At 47.7% G+C, this 19571-nt stretch overlaps 1 protein-coding gene and 1 non-coding gene across 3 annotated transcripts in view; one reads left to right on the top strand and one right to left on the bottom strand.

Moving 5' to 3' along the window:
- The window catches only part of POR (cytochrome p450 oxidoreductase), a 479949-nt gene that overhangs the window by 306883 nt on the left and 153495 nt on the right, over positions 1-19571 (bottom strand). The window lies entirely within an intron of this gene.
- Positions 15828-15901, top strand: TRNAT-UGU (transfer RNA threonine (anticodon UGU)). The gene has a single exon. It is a non-coding gene; the product is annotated as a tRNA-Thr (tRNA).

The following is a 19571-nucleotide window of genomic DNA, read 5'->3' as shown; positions in this document are numbered from 1 at the left end:
GTTCGCTTCTCGCTGTCGTATGGTGGGAGTTGCATGTAGCTAAGAAAGGCCTGGGGTGAGATACATTGCTTCCGGTGGATTGCTGGTATACATATCCATGGCGAGCTTTCCAGTGTGCATAGTGCGGTGGGTGACCCCCTTGCACGTTTTATGATGCTCGAGTTGTATCGCTTTCGTCTACACGTATTACGATTGACTGGTTGGGCGGAGGGCTGAGGCCGACCATTTTGTTTTTACTTCTTCACTCCTCCCTCACATCTTTTTTGTCTTCTTATTCTTCTTTTTGTCTCCTTATTCTTTTTCTCTTTCGTGTTTCCTACATTTCGGGATTAGGGCGACAGGCACGCTGCTGGGGGGGTAGGCCGTAGCCTTCTGCAGGGGAGCTGGGTGGGATGGGTTTTCTTTCCCGGTTTATTTTCCTTTGTTCTATGGCCCTTTTGTATCCCTTTATAGGAGCGCCGCGGCTGTCCCTGCCTCCCGTGGTATTATAGGGATGGGGTCTGGATTGCTGCTTCCCTCCTTTTGTGGCTATGCTGCGTTTCAGTGCCGACTCCCATCCCTTCCTTGTTGCTAATACTCCTGCTCTTTCTGTGTCCTTACTACGGGATGCTTGTCTCGGCGCGACGCTCTTCTCTTTCAGTCTGTATTTTTCTTTTTCCCCCTTTTCTTTCCCCTCCCCTTCTCTTTCTCTCTCTCCCTAGGGTTAGTATGACGGGTTGGCTTTAGTGATGTTAGTGTTCCGGTTCCATCGTCCTATCTCTGCTGTGCTATTGGGTGGTAGAGGTGCACACGATGAGTCTACTTGTATGTTGATTTGAATTAACCGCATCTGCTTTCGTACTGATGTAGACTGTAGTGATAATTTTCCGCATTGCTGCCCCTTTAGTTTTCTTATGGCCAATAGTTGCCTCTGGGAACCTGGATTCATTTATACTGTATCCGAGCCTGTTATACTCCTTATTGTAATATTATAAAAATTAACCTTCCTTCTTCCTGTTTGTGGGCCGTCCAGATTCTCCCCCCCCCTTCCTTTTTCGAACTGTATTGACTGCATATTATCCTGACTGTATCTGTATATTTTTCTTCTGTATTTTTTGGATTGCTCTATTGTATCGTGGCCGGCCGGTCTGGTTGTAGGCCCAGATTTGTATTTCCTTTTTGTACAAATAAAGGTTTACAAAAAAAAAAAGAAGAATGCTACGTAGGCATTGGAGCTGTACCTAGATCAGGTTTTCATTCACGGAAGGAGAACCAGCGAGCTTCAGCCCAGCAAGGCATACAATAATGGGTACGATGCTGAGGAAAGATAGTGAGATCTTTCTCTCCAGGATGGAATTTTTGATGTTGTGGTGTCTCTTATCTGCTATTGCAAAGCACATTCTGTCCTTTGTGCAGCCGGGCTATGCCGGCACAAAGTGAAGAGCCCTTGAATCCATCTCAAGAGCCACCCATTTAAGCAGCAGACAGAGAGGAGGGGCTCATGCTTATGCCATCCTTTGATAAGCAGGACAGAATGAATCCTCAAAGACAAACATTCATTAGGTAGATTACTTAGCTAATTAGCACATGCACAGAATTGACACAGGGTACACCCAGGAGGCCACCTGGCAACACTTTGGAGCGAAGACCTTGCCAGATCTCCTCCTCCAAGAAGCCCACTGCACACTTGGCCCAGCGCTGAGAAGTCATTCTCGAAAGGGAAGAAATGCTCAGGAGAATGCCACCACTGTTATTTAAACTTCAGTGCCGAGGAGACATTGCAAACAAACATGGTACGATAATTGTCATTTATAAAACATCAGCGCTTGATACCTCATTAGAACTTGACCTGCAATGATGTTTGCTAAGTCCGAGAATGGAGTTCTTCACTAAGTAAACTTGAAGTACTACTTGGATCAAATATGTTGAGTACTATTATTTAGCTTTGGAAAGGGATCTAGAGAGTAGGGTGGATCAAATGGGTAACAAATACAGACACCTAACTTTATGTCTACGTAGCAGTCCTTTACTGTTATACTGTCTCAATATGAAAAACAAGCAATGGAAAGACAACAGGTCTGGCTTGAATGTGATAATACATACAAACAGCATATGTGCACTCTTGTATTTGTGTGAATTAGTACATTAAAGCTATATCTATTGGCATTGATGTTTTCCCTCTTTAGATCTGTGTTGTGAAGTATTTCACATCTCTATGCGGAAAATATAAATATTTCAGAGATGCTTTGAGAAGGGCATTGGTATATCGATGCATACACTTGCTAGGTCTCTGGAAAGTGCTAAAACCTATACTTATAAGTATTTCACAGGGTCTAGAAGAGGATGTATGCTTTACTTATCTCAGAGAATACGTTGCTGAAATGAATTGTTTTTCACTTCAACCGATGTGTTTTTACACTGATCACGTCTATCGATGTTTTGTATTTGTTACTTTTATGCCACATCATTCTGTTAATTTGAAATAGATTTTAAGGATGTTTTGCAGACAAACAGAAAATTCATACTGCATTTAATTAACTGCTGGCTTTGCCGTGTATTCGGAGATTTTAGTCTTGCAAATTGGTCCATTCTGCAACGATGCATTTGAAACTCGTTTAAAACAGAAAAGCCTTCTGTAGTGCTTTGTTCTTTGCATGCCATCAGTGGTTTTAAAAACCTTCATACATGTCCATACACTCCCGATGAAGGAAGGCAACTCTGAAATATATTGGTTGATCTAAAATTCACTTTTCAGGACAAGAGATTTTTTTTAATTTTTTTAATTTTATTATAAAGGTTTTACATACCGCTAGCTAGACCCAGTGGTATCAGAGCGCTTTACAGAATCAAGAGCAAGGCCATAATCAATTGGAACAATGGTCACATACAATTAACAATAAGGGAAATGAAAGTCTAACAGAGGAACACGCATTAATATATACAAAGAAACATTTGTAGGAACATGAAGGATGGAATTACTGACACGAGGTCCAAACAATTAACAATTATGGGGCCATAAAGCGTTGGCTAGGCTAGAGTCAGAAGTAATGGAGCGCAGTACAGAAGCAGGCAAGGTAGTAATCATAGGATATAGATAAATAAGATAGGGGGAAGTAAAAAAATTACAGAGGAGCACACATTACTGTTTACATAGAAACAATTTTAAGGTCATGGAGGGTGGAAAATTACATAAATTAGTCAAATCAAAAATAAATACATTTTAAATTCAAATTAAAAAAATCAATAGAGAAACAAATTCTCAACTGGAACAATTGAAGAATTTAATGATTTTATTTGAAATTATTTTTGTCAGCCAACAAAAGAAATAATAAAACAATTCAATTAACTGTAAATACTAGTGCACAATTTATACAAAGATATTGGATGCAAAGAGATGGAACATTCAGTAAGAATGGATCTTGTCTTTCCCCAATATGATATTTTCACTAGTAAAGCTGTGAAGAGAAAAGGCGAGCAAGCACATTTTCAGTGCATCATAACTATGTACAGTATAAATTAAACAAGGAGTTTCGAACGAAAAATATAGTTGATTTACATTCAATATTCCCGCAGCATGCATGTCCCTCTAAGGATCAAATCTCCTTGCCATGATGCAATTACATGAATCGGTATTCTAGGCACACATATAATACAGTAGCATTCATCAATACTCGTCTCTGCAATTGACAGCTTTATCAACACTATGGGGCAGATTGACAAACATACAATTCCTCATATACAAAACAAGCATTCACTCACAACCTGCTCCACTGTAATCAGGTGTTGCAGCACACCCTGATGACGCTAGGTCATTAGGGTGGACCCCGATGATGAAGCATGTCATCACTAGGTGATGAGTGAGGGGTTTCTAACAAAAGGAGACTTTCTTCCTTTTGTCTAAACCTTCCACCCCAATAGGAATCTGTGATTTCTTGCTGGTGGTACTCCTTTTGTTTTCTAGAATTACCTAGGAGACCAGAGAAGCAAGTATCTGCACTTTGTAGAGGACTTAGAATGAGGAATTACCGACAGGATCAGAGAAGCAGCTAGCAGCACTGTCCAAGTCTTAGAAAGAGGAATTACTGACAGGATCAGAGAAGCAGCTAGCAGCACTGTCTAGCGGAATTAGAATGAGGAATTACAGATGAGACCAGAGACGCAGCTGCAGCACTGTCTAGAGGACTCAGAATGAGAAATTACCACTGGGACCAAAGATGTAGCTGCAGCACTGCCTAGAGGGCAAAGAATGAGGAATTACCAATGGGGCAGAGACGCAGCTGCAACACAACCTAGAGGACTAAGTATAAGGAATTACCACTGGGGCCAGAGTAGCAGCTGCAGCACTGTCTAGAGGACTGAGAATAAGGAATTACCACTGTGACCAGAGACACAGCTGCATCACTGCCTAGAGGATTTATAATGGGGTAGTTAATGACAGGACCAGAGAAGCAGCTGCAGCACTGTCTTGAGGACTAAGAATGAGGAATTACTACTGGGACAAGAGAAGCAGCTAGCAGCACTGGCTAGAGGACTAAGAATGAGGAATTGCCACCGGGAAGAGAGATGCAGCTGCAGCACTGCCTAGAGGACTTAGATGAGGAATTACCCCTCGGAACAGAGACGCAGCTGCCACATTTGTGACCAGATAAAGAACAAGATTCACAGCCCTGTTTACAGAAACAAAGCAACAGACCTTGGAGCAAGTAAACATAATTAATGCTAAAAACAAAAGATTGAGTGAAAGCGAGCTAGCAAGTAAAGTCAAATTTCTAACATTCTAACTTTGTGACTGCTTAACTCGATCTTCAGTGACTCAGACTCTGTAGATCGGAAGTGAAAGCTGAGGTGCGAAAAAACAAACTATTAAAAACGAGTTTAAGCTATTGGCATTGTAAATAACAATCCCTTTTATTTATTTGTTTTAAAAACCAAAACATAAATAAAAGGCATTGTCATTTACAATGCCAATAGCTCAAACTCAAGTAAATGCGAGACCTATTGCATTGCAAATACTTGTTTTTTACTGTCGCCACCAGGAGCAAGTAACAACAGGAACAGAGGAAATTTTGGGAAAACCTCACACTGGGTAGCAAGTTTCACAGTTTGTTCAGACTTGACCTAGCACTTGATTACTACCTGTGGCCTTAAGAAAATCTGGAAAAACAATAATATTTCTTAAGAAGCCACTGCACAGGTGCTTGGGAAAAACACGTATTTTATTCTGTTCATGTTAATTACACCGTTTTAAATTCGATTCAGCTTGCCAGGGACAAATGTCTTATTTTTTCAGAGTACTAAAACTCCAATTTACTCTTTTCTTTTGGACATTACCCAGGTTAACACTCTAATTGCATGTTGTGCACAGACACAGATATTCATTATATCACACAAGTTCCTGCAGGGTGGCAGATTTCACAATGCCCGGCAAGGAATGAACAACTCTCATTGCCCTGCCAAGCTTAACGATTCACACGCCACGTCACAGAAGCTCCAAAATGCAAAAACATATTTTAACCGCTTCCGTGCGGCGCCGATTCCGCCCCTGTGTTGGACATTCCAGAACAGGGTGCGGTTGTGACGGAACCGTTTCGTCATCAGCACAGCTCAGCCGTGACTGATGACGGAACGGTTCCGTCACAAGCATCGAAGGGGTTAAAGTGTTTCACACGTGGATCTAAGTGTTTGTAAATACTTCACCTCAAATGTTCCCTCATCTTGCTGACAGTTTTTCTCGCAAAGCGGCACACCGTCCCTTCTCGATACCAGAGGCTCTTGCATCGCGAATATTAAGATGCTGAGGTTTATGCATTTATAACTTATCACATCACACAATTATTTGGAAGCAGACAGTTTTACTAGCTTAATCACTACACAGCAAAAATCTGCAAAGCAGCAGGCTGACAAGTAAAAATGAATGAGAACTTCACTAAATAAACACAGTAGATCTGCAGCGCAGGAGCGGCTATACACATCCAGGTGATTCTCCCGTCAGGACTCCTGTGGTAGCGAGGCGCGCGAGACATCAACAGGCCTGCGCACGCAGCTGGACCCCTCAAATCCAATGAGCTTAGACTGCAAAACCATGAAACGAGACCCAGGAAAAAGGTGAAGCCCCCGAGCCTCTAGCAGGCAATGCTGTACCGTCCTGGCTCAAGCCACAGGGGGATAGAGCGGTGCGCACATGCACAGGCTCACTACCGGGTGGGGACGCACAAGTCTTGCCACGACCAGCCGGGCACCAATTACCGGGAGCAGTGCTCCAGCTACAAACATCCCGCGCTGAGTCACCATCTTTATTATAAAACAATTAATCAAAATGGGAACAGCATCAAAATGCCAGGGCGTGCTAAATGACAGAATTAAAACATAAATAACTAGGGAAAAAAACAGGTGCTTAGAATAGAGTCACTTCTTGTTTGCAGGGCACAATATCTACCCGCGGCCTGCTGTCCCCATGTGTGAGCGCCCAGCAAAATCCATTTGAGTAGCTGAACTGACGGCCAATCCTTCGCTTTAATGTGCAGCATGCGTTACGCATTATATATTTAATTACCAGTCATGAAATCACCACCGAGCCGGCGTGCATTCATCTGGTGATATCGCATCCGCCTCGGGGATGCCGTCAGCTCGGTGAGTCAGCTGATGCTTTTGTCAGCGGGCTGTTTAAAACTCAAATTACCTCTCTGATCGCTATTGTAAACAAGAATGTGTGCCTTTTTGCACAACACGAGATATGCAGCCCTCCGTTTCACTAGGAAAAGAAACGACTTTTGTTGCTTCCGTGTGAAATGGATCCAAAAATAAAGAAGAAGCGCGAGCGCGCGCCACTACAAGCCATGTGTTTCTATTATCGCGCCTGTGTGGGCACGCTAATAGAAACCACGTGACGGCCTATTGGTGTGTATTACGCGCACCAAGCGTGTAATAGACACCAATAGGCCGTGGGCGGAGCAACGCGCCCGCCTTTGGCCAATTGCGTGCAGTGTTTTATAAAAAGACGCACGCAAAGGCCAATGAGGTAGCACAAAAGGAATCGCACACGCACGAGCGTGTGCGATTCCTAGGTCAGTGCTAAAACCTCGTTTTTCGATTACAAAATGCCTCGCGCTGCGAAGGTCGCGAGACCTAAAAAGCAAATGGCCTGTCAGAAATGTGCGAGTGCATCTCCTTAATGTCCTGATCCCCCTTCACCTTCATGCTGGAGCAGCACTAGTGAACATTATTTTTTCTGGCGGATAAGCTCTTCTTGTGGCAGTACTTGTTTAGCATAAGAATCCTCTCTAACAGTGCAACTTGTTTGCATGTCACTACTTATGACATCGTATTTCTGCTGTGGCATAGTGGTTCAGAATGAGAAATTCTGAAATTATAACTACAGAGCACAAATGTTACTAATGGGAATATAGATGATGTGGAGCTACAGAGCAGTAATACATCTAAGGGTGTGTTGATCATTGTCAAATATGATGTCATAAAATACGTTTATTTTTGTAGGGGATGGAGCTTTGAGAACACATGGACAATGGATAAGAAACTGAACAGTGAGAACTATTACACCTTCACCCACGGAACTAGGCAAATTAATTATTTTTCCAAACTGCGGTCTCAATAGCACATTTCCCTCCCCCATTTTAGCCAAAGATTCTTTGCTCAGACCCTTAAATAATGGAAGGTTTGAAGAAATTGGCCATTGCAGTTTGCCCTAGCATTGCCTCTGATCACTAATCAAGACATTCTAATGTGCCAAACAGGTAAGGAGGTCTTTGTGTTGAGGCACACTAACAACGGTTGTGGCAAAGCACACCAAACATGAATCCTTTGCGACTATCTGACCCATTTCACATATTGACATGGCCCAGGAGAAGCTGGGCTGCACCCTTTTCACTTAGAGATGAAAGGCTGATAGCGCAGTATCTCTTCCTGTTTAGACAACACTATTCTCTAGATTAGCTTTGAAGCAGAAAACCTTCATAAGTTGTGAAAGAGCAGGAGCTATCTCTTCCTCACTTAAAACAGAGTGGGTGCTCCAGTGGTTGTTTCTCGGTTTTCAGTTGTACAAATGTGTCATTTATTTAGACTACTTTTACAATAAATGGCATTATGCAGCGCTGCTGGTGTATATGTGTGCACATGCTATCCAAGATCCACCACCGTCCCCACCTTCTGCTGCTACGGGCTTTATTAAAATTAGCATGAGATTCCGGCTAGCATCCCCACACATAATCCAGCTATTCAAAGCTCTGTGGTCTGAATAAGTAATAATAGTATCTGTTGGCCCAAAACTTCGTGGAGATCCTTTTTCCGGGCCAAGTTAACTGGCCCATTTCGGATTCCATTATTTTACTACCTGCTTTGAGCCATCGGTAAGTGAGTCATTTGGAGTGCAGGAGGAATGTTGCGGATCTGTAGCAGGAGGTTGGGGTTAATTTGGGATATCGGGGACTTCTGGTGACCGTTGCTAGGTTGGTGGGGCGAAGTATTCCATGCTCTTGTAGGGGAATGGCAAGTATCAGGTGGCGGCCCGGTCAGGCGACTACGTGCAGTGGCTAAGGTCAGTTTGGTTAATCATCTGGAAGAATGGGTAACGGTGAAGTGGGAGTGGCGAGTCATGCAGCGTCTGCTGTTTTACAAACTGGGGCTCTCCACCAGAAAAACCATTCCGAGTTTTACCTCATCCGGAATAACTGGGTGTGGTAAAACCGTGCCCAGTAGTGAGGGAATACTGGGAGAATTGCAGAATTTCTTAAGAGTGTTATTGCTCAAGGCAACTTGTACAGAGGGCCTCAAAACGATATACTCCTTTGGTACCCTCTCACTTCAAGTAGCAGCATCCCCTCCCTAAAACTGGCCGAATACTGGGACGGGAGGCGCTAAAGAGCCAGCTGCAAGATGGCTGCCTAACCCTGAGGCTCTGCTTACTTGAATAATTAATCCAGTATTTATCCTGTCTATCTGGCTGCATCGGTGCTTGAAGGACTAGGACCATGCCCTTTGGGCTCCGCCACACACTACTGCCCGTTTTTGCTCCCCGGATTTATTTATTTATTTGAAAGTTTTATACAGCGCGAACAAAACCCTTACGGGTATCAGCGCTTTACAAGGTAAGTGTCTTAGATACATAGGTACATGGTAAATAACAAAGCTCCATGATAGTCAATGATAGTGTAAACACCTTATCATAGATATATAGGTATATGGTGCATAACAAAACGTTCCATGTAAATCAAGCCTAATATAGATACAATATCCAGGATACATGGATGGACAGTAAACACTATATAGTTCCATGTGGAACATATGTTGGGTCGCATAATAACAGTAGTCCATGCTCAAATGAATTTAGCCATGAGAAGCGATTTCACTTCTTTTTTTTAAAGATGCAGTAGAGGGTTTAAGTCTAGTTTCTGAGGGCAGAGCATTCTAAATTTTGGGCGCCATCCCTGAAAAGGTTTGGTTGTATGTTTTCTTCTTGTTGAATCTTTGCGGTTTCAGTAAGAGGTTTTTAGCACTTCCTGAAGATCTGATCCCACATGAGGGCGCCAGTTTCTGTGCCAGATAGCTGGGTGCATTGTGATGAATGGCTTTATGTTTCATACATGCTATTTTTAGATGAATTCTGGCTTCAAAAGGTAGCCAATTAAGGGATTTTAGATCAGGGGATATGTGGGAGCTTCTTTTGGAGGCAGTGATAAGTCTCGCTGCGGCATTGATTGAGGCGCTTAGAGGGGCCATTGAAGCTCTGGGCAGGCCGCAGAGAGAGAGACACGCCCGTATTCCACTCTTGGGGATTGAGGGAGAGAGCGTGGAAACCTGCCCGCCTGCGCAGGAGTTCTGTGCCAAGGGCCGCGATACTGCGGCGGGCCTCAAGACGTCACTGGGATTGCTGCCAAGGCCATGCCAACTGCCACAGAGGTCATGTTGGCCTTGCCTTACACTCCCACCTCCACCCTGAGCTGGAGCGGGCAATACCACAAGTGCCCCTATGGTGAATGCCATCTGGAGGGTGGGCGGCCCAGGGGCTGAGCGCCGAACAGCTGGGAGCAACCGCCCGACATACATTTGAGAAGGCCTGTGCCCCAGAGGGGAGCTCAGAGTCGAGGAGGCTGTGAAGTGGCCTGGAATTGGAGAGGAGAGGGGAATGCCTATTTAGCTACAACACTGCGTGTCAGTTGACCTGCGCTCCTACTATGCGGCTGCCTGGGTGGTGTAAGGCGCTGATGTGGGTAAGAAGTACAGCCTACGACTCCTCGCAGGATATTGTGCTGCCGACCTCTTGGGGTCCCTGGATACCTGACACCGTCCGGTTCTGGGCCTCCAGGCACTGTTGGGCCCACCGAATGGCGCCTCGCACTGGCCCTTGAATCTTGACTCTGGCTGGCATGGAGACACTGAGATGTGCATTGGATGGGCCTAGAGTGAAGACCTTGTTAACAGCTGGAGATGCTGCAGGGTGCATAGGCCTGCTCCTGCCCCCAAGAGGAGCTGGGGAAAGGCCGGGTCTGGAAACTGGGGAGCCAGCTTTCATTGCGGACTCTGGGAATACAAATTTGTTCACTGCAGGCACTGACAGCCCACCTGGGCAGCATTCACACCTGAGGGAGGAGGTGTCAGTGACAGTCTGCTCGTGCCTCTCTATTAACTGAAAGTAGAGGTGACCCAGGACCCTGGGGGAGACCCGGTGACAGACCCGTACCTGCAAATAACTGTTGTACATTGAAATAGCCTGAAGTGACTAGTTGGCGACAGCCTGGTTAGGGAAAGCTGATAATAAACAAGCTAAACACTCCTTGGAAAAACGCAGACAGACGCACACGATGCCCCCCCCTAACGAGGACCCCATGCCTTGCTGGAGCAGCAAGGATGGTCCGGCCCCGGATATTCGCTCTATGTTCCTAGACTTGAAACCAAGCCTAAATGCCAGAAATACTAAAATGGACCTCCTTGTGGACAGATTTGGCAGACTCAAAGAAAAAGTGGACACGCATGATGACAGCATAGAGCAGCTTGAATGTCGCACCTCGGATGTTGAAGAGGGCCAATCTGCAGATAGAGAGAAGCTCCTGTGCATAGAGAAGGTGCTAGAAGTTATCTGCAATAAGAATGAGGCCTGCTCGAGACAGAACAACCTTTGACACTTGAGGTACTGGAGTCGATGGGTGTCGCAAGGAGGGTGGGTTGGTGTAAATTAGCCTGATTGAGGGGCTGAGGTGGGGGAGAATGCATGGTTGACACAGTTATTCGCAGCCCTTTGGCTGCCTAATGTTTTTCCTTCCCTTTCCCTTAGAACCACTCAGCGCGCAGATTTAAGCTTACACGGCTGGTGCTTGATCATTAGGCAGCTGGAACCCCGGTTCCTATTCCTCACTATCCATGCAGTCAGTTAAGGTCTTAACCTGGAACGTCTGGCAAGGCGTGACATGTCCTCGATTACTTGCAGAGACACTGTGGATATGTGCTTGCCGCCGGAGCTGCATCTCACAGAAAGTAACCAGGTGTGGCTGCGGGCAGAATGGGTGAGAGAAAGCCTGCAGTGGCACACATGTCATGTAGTTCGCAACGCACAAGGATGCTATGTTTTGCTTTCTGGAATATTGCAGGCCCACCCAATCAAGCTTCCTGCAGTGTATGGGCCCAATGTTGATTACCCCCAGTTCTTTGCGGAGGCGTTGCAAGTGGCGAACTCCCTAGGTCCTTGCACAATTTTGATGGACAAAGATTTCAATGTAGTCTTCTACCGTACGGCAGACCGATTAAGTGAATCTAGATGCCTGTACCAAAGGGAAGCAGCCCAGCTCTTTACCCTGCTACTGCGCCTTGGAACGAGTTCCCGATTTATATGGTTGATTGGACTTCTGTACGGTCAACTTGTGGCCAGGCTGCAGGTCAATGGGAGGATTACGACCCCCTTTCCGGTGACAACGGGGACTCGAAAGGGCTGCCCTCTGTCATCCATATTATTTTCTATAGCTATGACGTCACTGGCAGCCCGGCTGAGACAGCCCGGCTGAGACCGCACCATGTGCATCGAAGCCTGCCATTCACATCCGCAGGATTGTAAATACGTATATATGTATGCTGACAATGTCACCCTCTATCTCAGAGATCCACAGTCCAACTTGAACCCACTAATGAGGGCATTCACCAGATTTGGGGATCTGTCAGGGGTCGTTACCATCAATTGAGAGAAGCCTGTCCTGTTCCCCTTGACGGAAGTGACAACCCCCAAATCACCCTCCCTCACCCCCACCCCGCTGTGCATATTTATTTATTTATTATTTAAGTTTATTAAGCGCGACAGCTACCGAAAAAGGATTTTCCAGTGCTGGTTGCTTATAGTCCCCATATCAACAGCAACTGAGATTATTTATTGAAAAGCCAGGTTTTAATAGCGCTGCGAAAGTGAACATAGCTAGTTTCAGTTCGAATGTACAAAGGCAGGGAATTCCAAAGAGTGGGGCCTAACTGAGCAAAAGACCTACCACCCATTCTGGCAAGTCTAGTTCTGGGCACAACGAAGTAGTTCAAATGGAAGGATCTCAGATTACGTGAGGGAGTGTGAGTCTGGACAAGCGATTTCAGATAAAGCGGAGCTGAGCCAGCTTTAATTTTAAACATGTAGCTCAGGGTCTTGAATTTGATACGACTCTCGACCCTGAGCCAATGAAGATCACGGAGAGGACTTGAAATGTGACTAGATCTGGGTATTTTGCACAGCAATCTCGCTGCGGCGTTTTGTACAAATTGTAAACGCCTTGTCACTGACTTATTTGCCCCTAAGAAAAGAACATTCCCGTAGTCCAGGCGGGAGGTTATGAGAGCGTGGACTATGGATTTTTGGGTGTCGCAAGGCAACATCCAGACGATTTTCTTCAGCCAACGCAGTATAGTAAAACAGGTGGCCGAAACCTTGTTTACTTGTTGTTGCATTGTCAGAGCGTTGTCGATGACAAAGCCCAGATTGCGGACGTGATCGGATGGGACAGGAAGGGGTCCCATTTCAGACGGCCAGTGCTTGGTGCACCAAAGATCGTGTTATCGGCCCAATTTTAACACCTCTGTTTTGTCGCCGTTTAGTTTTAAAAAATTAAGATTCATCCAGTCAGCAATTTTCCTCAACCCTGACTGCAGGAGAGATGTAGAATCCTGGTCAGCGTTCGAGAGGGAAAATGCGATCTGGGAATCATCGGCGTAGGTGAAGAGTGTAAGGCCTTCTCGTTCTGCTATGTACGATAAAGGTTTAACATAGAGATTGAAGAGAAGCGGGCTTAGTACCGAGCCCAGGGGGACACCATAAGGAGCAGTATAGGTATGAGAAGTTGCAGTATTGGAAAATGTTTGAAACGTGCGTTGAGATAGAAATGAGACCAGCCAGCCTAAGGCAGAACCACCAACACCCATAGAGGCTAGAGTCTCTGAGTATATGACTTCACACTCGAATGGGTGGACGTACCAGTAAAATAACTCAGGATAAGGCTTAGTAGAGGTATTGATTATCTCTGGAGGACGAACAATGGGCGCTTTATGATGTTGCTGGAAGAACATGTGGAAAGCTGTCATAGGCTCCCGCTGTTTCCAACAGGGAGGCTGGCAATTGCGAAAATGGTGATCCTTCCAAAAATCCAATACCAGTTTATTAACCTGCCACTTTCCTTGTCGCTTTACTTCCGTCTGCTGCTCCATTTGTGCTTGGTGTCCCTTGCTTGGGCCGGTGGCCAGCCCCGGATTGCTTGGCAAATACTGCCACTTCCTTTCGAACAAGGGGGACTGCGGGGTCCAAATATGGACCTATACTATTATAGTGCTCATATGCAGGATGCACACCATTGGTTCTTCCCTACACAATTCCAGGCCCACACGGCTCCTGAACACGATCAGGCTGCGCCGTGCCCCCTGCCAATGGCACGCTTTCTGGCCCCAAAGCACCCGAGGGCGCAAATAGACACAGTCCCAGGTACAGTATGGGAATGGAGAAAGCTCCGGTGGAGGGCCCATCTGGAACAACTATTTGCCCTATCGGTGTCCCGGATAGGACAACTCTTGCTTCCCATTACCCTCGATACTCACTCGCATTAGATTACGAAACATGCGGTTGACATCCATGGGATCGATCTACCCAGAAGGGAACTTTATATCACAGCAACAGCCGCTGCAGGGTCCCGACATCACTATCTTAGGCACTTTCACATATTATCAACCACAAGCTGCTGTCAGTGCGACCCAACACTCATTCCCGGAGGCACCACCTGTCTTTCAAGTCCTTGCAGCGACCTTCACCTCCACCTCCCTCTCCCCTGCAGAATAATGACGCGGCTGTATCCTGGGATTCAGGGGATCACGCCGATACGCATCTCTATCTGCCGAAGTGCATGGGAAGCAGACGTAACGCCTCCCCTTAACTGATGGATGATCAAGGGCAGTATTGTTGTACCGAGTCGCTTGCAGTCTCCCCCAACTATAGACTGCGCCTTGTACATTTTCAATACCTGCACAGGTTATACCGGACAGGAAGCACAGAATAGGTCTGATTGTTGATGCGTGCACTGTGCGAGGCCCTGCACCGACCTCTAGCATGAGACTGCCTGGGCGTGTAGCGATTTTGGGGCGCAGTCTCGGAGGTGCTGGAGCACTCCCCAGGCGTTGTTGCAGAGGCCGCCAACGAAGGGGGCCTCGGGGCCGGCGCCATAACGGACACCAGAGCCCGGGAAGGATCCGGTTCTAGATGGCAGGAAGCACCCTTAAGCAGAAGGGGCACTCTCATCGCGGCAAAACTCGCGCCAGGACGGCGTCTATTCACCTAGCCAATGGGGGGGCCAGGTGAGGTTTGACCCTCCCCCAAATGGCAGCAACCGCCCGTTCATGGCGGGAAATTGTTCCAGACAGGCCCTCCAAACACCACAAGAGGATAAAGCTGGCGAGGAGTGCTGCAGCGAGGCCCAGCGGGGGCTGCGGAGTCGGCAAAGCATGCTGAACCGGTTGAGAGCCCGGACAAGCCCTTGGCACTGGCGTAGCTCCCAGGTCGGTGAGGGGAAGCGCGCCACCTCAGGTCCACTGCCGCCTCCCGCCTCAGATGCATCCCGAGGTGGGTTGGGGCCTCCAGCGACCGAGGCAAGTGAACCGAGGACAAGAAAAGGGGGGCCAAATTGGCCCCCACGCATGCATGGCGGGGCCCGGCCCCTCCCATAACCCGGTCCCTTCTTGGTCGCTTGCCCCCCGCCCTCGCCCCGGAAGTAGTTGTGCACTTCCGGGGCGAGGGGGCGGGGCCGCGACGACAAAGGGGTTAAGAGCCTGGGGAGCGCGGCAAGCGACCTCTTTGTGCCCGCGCTCCTCAGGCTCGCTCCTCGCCCCACCGTGGGGCTGTGTAATTTTCTCCTTTTCTCTTTTTAGGTCTGCCTCGTAGGCACCAAGGACAAAGGAGACGACGCGAGTTCGTGGCGGAGCGGGAGTAGCAGCCAGTGACCGGAGATCGGGCGTAGCGGAGGAGCCGACGCGAGTTCGTGGTGGAGCGGTAGTAGCGGCAAGCGACCTGAGATCGGGCGTATTGGCGGAGGGACCCTGTGAACCCAGCGAGGCCGGGGAGAGCGCACCGCCGAGCGGCAGTTTTCGGGACTCGACTGGGCAAGGACACCTACGGGACGCTTCCGCACGGAGGACACAAGGTATTTTGCGGGGCGGGCGGGGCTCGGCAGCGGCACATAAAAACCGGCCACAACGAGCGGGGATAAGCGGATGTAATCAGAATACAGTGAGTCTTGTGCGCTGTCCGTTCGGGGGGGAGATTTGTGGCTCCTCGTTTGGGCTGAGTCGAGAGGCTTTGATTCGCAATCAGCGGTAATAATTGTCCTTGTGCAGCCGTTCTTAGCGCAGTAGGCAGCGCGTCAGTCTTGTAATCTGAAGGTCCTGAGTTCGATCCTCAGAGAGTGCATTTTATTTTCCTCCTTTTCAACGAACTTGGGGCAGGCTCGGCTCTTGCTTTCTCTTTACCCGCCAAATTTTTGCAAATGTTAAGCAGGGACAGCTAGGGCAGAGAGTGGAGGGGAGACCAGAGAAGGTTTCTTCGTGTACAATCGTTTTGAGAACCAACAAGGTATTGGAGTGCAAGTAAGAAGGTGAATGTGTCTTCATGTAAGGCAACTGGTGCTATGTAAAGTGCTCTGATACCGTAAAATGAATATATGATCGATGGGTGTTTGCACAAACAAGCAAATTTATTGTATCAAAATTTTAATGTTGTTTTAATTTTATAGGGGGCTCTACCTTATTGCAGGCTACCAGGGTGCGCATGGGCTCTACGTCTGGGAGTGTTTAAATATACATTTGGGGGCAATTTATGATGTTATAGCTGGATTACGGTGGAGATCGTTATTTCCTTATGAACTTCAACAGTGATTGGACAGTCAAGTAAATAAGTCAGTTATAGCTGGGAAGAGTCTCCCATGCATTAACAGCCACAATTGGAAATTTAACGTATTTTCTATTTCAGGGGGACAAAGTCTAGGATCTCTGTCTTGTGGATCTCAGCGCGGGCGCCTTTCAACTAGGTCAGGTACGGAGCACGGTGTGCTCATAAGTGAAATTTTGTGCAGCCCTAAGGGAAGAGCATTATGTCTGCAAGACGGGGGCATGGGAATGCGAGTGTGGGTTTAATGTTTCAAAAAATGATGCGCAGAATGTCTGCAATGGATAAACGACTGGGCAAGGTGGACAAAATAGGTAAGACCGTAGCGGAATTGGGAGCGAGGGTAGATGCTCAGGCCGGTCCATCTGGTAGACCTAAGCGGACAATAGTACCGCCCAAACCAAGGGGCGTATTTGAGACACCACCCAAGCGGGCGAGAACTAAGAGGGTGGGGGGTCGTCCACTGAGCCCAACCCCCAATGTACCCCCATCTGCACCTATCCCGCCACCTCAGGCCCCGTTGGGCGTCCCGGCGCCGGTACCTCAGCTGCCAGTGGCAGTGCCAGTAGTGCCGGCCATTCCAGTGGCGGCACCGGTAGCGCCAGTGGCCCCACCGCCCACTCCGGTTCCCGTGGGGGGCCCGGTACCAAGTGCGGTCCCTAATCCTCTGCCCGCGTCGGGTCCAGTGCCTGCAGAACTGGCAGCCCAGATAGCAGCTGTCCTGCCCTGGTTAGGTGGGGGAGCGCTGCCAGCCAACACGAACCTCACAGCAGAACAGCAAACATTGGTTACTCAGATATTGTTGGCTAGTGGTCGGGGCAGCACGCCACCTGCACCAGTTTCTCCCCAAACAGGTCCAGCGAACAATGAAGGTGCAGCCAAGACCGTGGAAGCGACGTTACTCAACGGCACTGGTAAGGAAATTGCATTGCCACTGCTGGGCGAGGGCGCGATGCCCTCCAGGGGAGAGTGCCTAGCGCAACATGTGTCACAAAGTGTGAAAGAGATGATTTGGGCTGATAAATATGTTAATATTTTTTCATTACTGATAGATAACAGGGAATGGGAATATGCAAAATCACAGAAGGATATGATGTTGCCTAGTGAATTGAGAACAAAATTGTACAAATTTAGGGTGGAAGAAACCATCATTAATTGGGTAAGGGCTTTTGCGGTGTACAGTGCAGTAATTGGTGAACGTTTTCCAGGAATGCAATCAGTTATGAGCTGCTATCAGAGTAGAATCACAATGTACCATGAGAATCATGTGGGGGATGTCTGGAAAGAATATGATATAGCCTTCAGAAAGTCTAGGGAGTTCGATAAGTCTTTGGCATGGGACAAGGTGGATTCTATTTCCTGGCACTCGCAATTCGAGAAGGGTCAGGGCGCAAGCACTAGCACTGCCTGGAACAAAAGTTATTCTCCCAGGCCACAACAGCCATTCCAGCAGCCCTTCTGATCAGCGCAGGGGGGGGAGACAGGCCAAAAAACGAGAGGCAATGGAGGTACGAAGGGGGTATGCTGGGATTTCAACAGACGGACATGCAACAGGGCACCGGGCACTTGTAAGTTCAGGCACGCGTGCAACCTATGCGGCCACTCTTCCCACCCAGAGGCGACATGCCGGAATAAAGGCAATGGGTCCGGTAATAGGGGAAGGAAGAAACCTGAATAGTAAGATCCATCCCATTATAGCACATTCACCCATTCTGTTGTCGGCTATGATCCCCTGGCTTAATAGGTACCCCAATCACACTTCTGCTAGACTGTTGCAAGAGGGTTTCACCCATGGTTTCCGAATTCCAGCTGGGGGTTATGTCGGGACACCACAGTGCAGAAATCAGCTGTCAGTTCTTTCCAATCCCACACTGGTGGCGACCAAAATAGGAAAGGAGGTGCGTTTAGGTAGGGTAGCGGGACCTTTTCATGTCATTCCTACTCAGAATTTTGTATGCTCTCCTTTGGGGGTGGTACCAAAGGAGGAGAAGGGAGAGTATAGGCTCATCCACAACTTGTCTGCACCTAGGGGCCTATCCTTAAATGATGCTATTGATGAATCAGTTTGCAGCGTTAAATATGCGTCCTTCGATCAGGCAGCGGACATGCTGAGAGGCTTGGGCGCGGGAACACTGATGGCTAAATCAGATATTGAGTCAGCCTTTAGACTGCTCCCTGTTCACCCGGAGGACCAGCACCTCTTAGGTTTCTCTTTTGAAGGGAAGTACTACATGGATAAGTGTATGCCCATGGGCTGTTCAATTTCATGTGCATATTTCGAATAGTTCAGCTCTTTCCTGGAATGGGCCCTAAGGCAATGTACGGGTCACCAGTGGGTCATGCACTACCTGGACGATTTTCTTTTTCTGGGTCCGGCGGGTTCACGGGAGTGTGCGTCAGCATTGCAGGAATTTTGCGTGCTCATGCGCTCTTTCGGGGTCCCGCTGGCGCAGGGGAAGACAGTCGGGCCAGTAACGTGCCTGGAATTTTTAGGAATTGAACTGGATTCAGTGGAGGGCTGTTTTAGACTACCAATGGAGAAGATACAAAGATTCAAGAATACCCTAGGACTATGCTTACAAGCTAAGAAAGTGACTCTACAAATGTTGCAGCAGACAGTGGGGCAGCTAAACTTTGCATTGCGAGTAATACCCATGGCACGCCCTTTTTCACGCTCGATTGCACAGGCCATGAGGGGTCTTCGGGAGAAACATCACCGGACACGGCTATCTGCTGAGGTTCGCCAGGACATGCGGATATGGATCGCATTCCTGGAGGACTTCAATGGCAGAGTGCTGTGGGGTGCACCCACGCTGTCCTCGGAGGACCTGGGTTTGTGGACTGATGCGGCAGGCAGTATTGGGTTTGGTGCAATTCTTGGTAGGAAATGGGTGGCACAAAAATGGCCCGCCTGGTGGGAGGAGAGCGGGCTGACGGTGAACATTGGTTTCCTCGAGCTCTTCCCAATCTGGGTGGCATTGAAAGTGTGGCCTGAGGATCTGGCCAACAGATCTGTAATCTTCTGGTCAGATAATATGACAGTGGTGCAATGCATCAACCAACAAGCTGCAAGGTGTCCATTCATACTACGCCTGATGAAGGAAATTGTGCTGTGTTGCATGACATTGAATATACTTTTCAGGGCGAAACATGTCCCGGGGGTGTTAAACAATGCAGCTGATTTGATTTGATTTGA

Source organism: Lissotriton helveticus, chromosome 3_1 (assembly GCF_964261635.1).
Source record: "Lissotriton helveticus chromosome 3_1, aLisHel1.1, whole genome shotgun sequence".
Lineage (NCBI taxonomy): Eukaryota > Metazoa > Chordata > Amphibia > Caudata > Salamandridae > Lissotriton > Lissotriton helveticus.
Note: the sequence above shows the minus strand (reverse complement) of the source record. Positions and strands in the feature narration are given on the sequence as shown.